The 3,641-nt window shown below is 44.0% G+C and overlaps 1 non-coding gene across 1 annotated transcript; it reads right to left on the reverse strand.

Moving 5' to 3' along the window:
- Positions 1-754: 754 nt before the first annotated feature.
- On the reverse strand, positions 755-887 carry LOC133070910 (small Cajal body-specific RNA 11). The gene has a single exon (XR_009696300.1). It is a non-coding gene; the product is annotated as a small Cajal body-specific RNA 11 (non-coding RNA).
- Positions 888-3,641: the final 2,754 nt, after the last annotated feature.

A 3,641-nucleotide genomic window follows, 5' to 3' on the forward strand; every position in this document is an offset into this window, starting at 1 on the left:
ACTCTTTGTTGCAGTGCACGGGCTTCTCTCTGCAGTGGCTTCTCTTGTTGTGGAGCATGGGCTGTAGGGCACGTGGGCTCCGGCAGTTGCTGTATGCAGGCTCTAGAGCACAGACTTAGCAGTTGTGGTGCACGGACTTAGTTGCTCCACCACATGTGGAATCCTCCCAGACCAGGAATTGAACCCTTCATTGGCAGGCAGTTTCTTAACCACTGGACCAGCAGAGAAGTCCTACGGTCTTTTTTTGAAATACTGAACTATGCTACCCGGTGTCTCCTGATTTTCAATGTTGTTGACACCCAGGCAGCCAGACACACACACAAAGCCTCTGCAGGTCTGAGACTGCCTTCCTCTGACACCTGCAGCCAGTCATTCTGTGAGTTCGAGCATCTACTTTTCTATTCTCACTGCCATGGTTTGGCAAGGGCAGTACTGCCCTTTCTGCAGTCCCAGAAACAGGCACACTAACCGCATCAGCCTATGTAGGATCACCCTAACAGTCCCTGTAGAGATGTGTTCCTACATGGCCACTTTTTACCTATGATCAAAATACAATGATGGCTCCTTGTCTTTTCATCTCTTCATTCTTTATATTTTTTTAATATTTTTAAAATGTATTTAGATTGCACAACTCATGGCATGTAGGATCTTAGCTCCCTGATGAGGGATCAAACCCATGCACCCTGCATTGGAAGTACAGAGTCTTAACCACTGGACTGCCAGAGAAGTGCCCCCCCCCCCGACTTTTTTTTTAACTGTCCCCTCACAGCAGCCCTATTCTTAGGACAGCCCTCCTAAACTACTGAGAAGGAGATTGCTGTGTATCCTGACAGACTCCCCTGTTAAAACTGAGCACAGGGAAGTTAAGAAAGCATAGACCAGGACCACATCTCTTCATTCTTTATTCCTATTCTGATGGTAGATCTGACTGGGCCTAGCATAACCCAAAATCCGTCAGAGACACTCATAGTCCTTCCGTTTTTTCCACTGAGTCTCAAAACTACCCCCAGGAATCTTCAGTAAATTTCTCCATAGCTTACACATTCTAAACCATTCCTCGAAACTATTTGCACTAGTTTCCTAGAGCTGTTGTGATAAATTATCACAAACTTGGTGACTTAAGACAACAGAAACTTGTTTTCTCACAGGTTTGGAGGCCAAAAGTCTGATATAAATAAGGTGTCAGTTGGCAGGGTCAGTTCCTTCTTGGGGACTCGGGGAGAAGCTACTCCATGCTCTCTCTTGGCTTCTCGTAGTTGCTGGCAGTCCTTGGTGTTCCTTGGCTTGTGGTAGCATCATTCTAATCTCTGCCTCTGTCCATACATGGCAACCTCCTGTGTGTCTCTGGGTCCAAATTTCCCTCTTTTTAAAATATTTACTTATTTATTTTTGGTTGTGCTGGGTCTTCATTGCTGCAGGAAGGCTTTCTCTAGTTGCAGTGAGTGGGGGCTACTCTCTAGTTGCAGTGTTCAGGTTTCTCATTGCTATGCTTCTCTTGTTGTGGATGGAGCACAGGCTCTAGGTGCTCGGGCTTCAGTAGCTGCAGCTCACTGGCTCTAGAGCAAGGGCTTAGTAGTTATGGTGTATGGGCTTAGTTGCTCCACAGAATGTGGAATCTTCCCAGACCAGGGATTGAACCCATGTCCCCTGCATTGGCAGGCGGATTCCTAGCCACTGTACCACCAAGGAAGTCCCCAAACTTCCCTTTTTTAAAAGGACACCAGTCACTAGATGAGGGCTGACCCTAATCCAATTTGACCTCATCTTAAATTGATTACATCTTCAAGGACCCTGTTTCCAAATAAAGTCACATTTACAGATCGTCAATGGACACAAATTTGGTGGTGGCTGTTGTTTAGTCGCTAAGTCATGTCCTACTCTTTTTCGATCCCCATCAACTATACCCATTAGACTCTGTTCATGGAATTTTCCAGGCAAGAATACTGGGGTGGGTTGCCATTTGCTCTAGGGGATCTTCCTGACTCAGGTCAAACCCACATCTTTTGTGTCTCCTGCATTGGCAGGCAAATTCTTTGACACTGCACCACCTGGGAAGCCCCATGAACTTGGAGGGGACCCTATTCAACTCAGTACACTACTCAAGTCTCCACCTCTGAGGCCGCATCCCTCAAAACCTTTCCAATCTTGAGTCCTTTCTACTTTTATAAATGGCAAAATATTCCACATTACTGCATCACTGTTAGGCCAATCCTTTAATTCATTTTAACTACCGAGTTACAGACCTGACTGATCCTAGCACCCTGTTTGACCTGTGGGCAGTTATCTTTCCCACCCTATAAACAGCCTCTAAGACATTGTCAAATTTTGCCTTCCCTGGTGTTTCCAGCTTTCTCAGCTGCTACTCTACAGAGAGGTGTTTAATAACTCATTAGCACCTTTTTGCATCTCAATGTGAATCCCCTAGATCTCTTAAATTTTCTCTGTAAAATTCCTCCTCCCTGACCAACCCAGCTTCTAGAGCCTCAGCTCTGGGAGGCAATGAAAGGAGGGATATAGGAGCAAGCCTGTGTCTGCTTTCCCGTTTCCGAGGCCCATTGCTCAAGGATGCTGCTGACCTCTAGAAGAGAGGCAAGTCTTATTCCTGCCATATAGTTTGAAATCCTCCACAGTGGGCAAGAATTTAGTCAACCCGCAGCAGGCTGTCTACATCTTTTTAACACTGGATTGTGAATCTACACAGTTGTCTTGTCAGGCATTAAGCAACGTGCCAGCAGGGTGTACACTTCCTCCTGCCTTCCAACAGTCAGCCCAGAGCCCCCTGTGCCCTGGCCAATTCTAAAAGAAGTCACAAAAGTAGTTGCTCCCTTTCTGTGGCTTATTTTTTTCCTCTGACATTTTGCTCTAAAACGTTCCAAACTGTCAATAAATTGGAAGGAATTTAATAGTGAACAACCCTATCACTCAGCACCTAGATTCTACCATTAACATTTCTTAGCATTTAAAAAATTGAGCTATACTTCACATAACAGAAAATTCACTTTAAAGTCGCTTTTGAAGTGTACACTTTGGGGAATTCTCTGGTAAACCAGTGGTTAGGACTCCATGCTTTCACTGCAAGGTCTGAGGTTCAATCCCTGGTTGAGAAACTAAGATCCCACAGTTGCACAGCAAAATAAATAAATAAAATCAAGTGTAAACTTTTGAAGTGTGCAATTCAGTGGTTTTAAGTGTATTCACTACGTAGTACAAACATCACCACTAATTCCAGAACATTTTCATCACCTCAAAAGAAATCTAGGGAGGGGGGATCGGGATGGGGAATACATGTAAATCCATGGCTGATTCATGTCAAGGTATGGCAAAAACCACTACAATATTGTAAAGTAATTAGCCTCCAACTAATAAATATAAATGGGAAAAAAAGAAATCTAATGCCCATTATCAATTAGTCTTAATTCCCATCTCTTCCCAATCTCTGACAACTACTAATTCACTTTCTGTCTGTACAGATTTGTTTATTCTGGAAATTTCATATAAATGGAATCATACAATAGGTGGCCTTTTGTGTTTCTTTCACTTTTGTCTTCAAGGTCACCCATTAGTCAGTTCAGTCGCTCAGTCATGTCCAACTCTTTCACCCATACTGTATACAGGTTCACCATACTGTAGCATATAACAGT

This window comes from Dama dama, chromosome 15, assembly GCF_033118175.1.
Source record: "Dama dama isolate Ldn47 chromosome 15, ASM3311817v1, whole genome shotgun sequence".
Taxonomy (NCBI): Eukaryota; Metazoa; Chordata; class Mammalia; order Artiodactyla; family Cervidae; genus Dama; species Dama dama.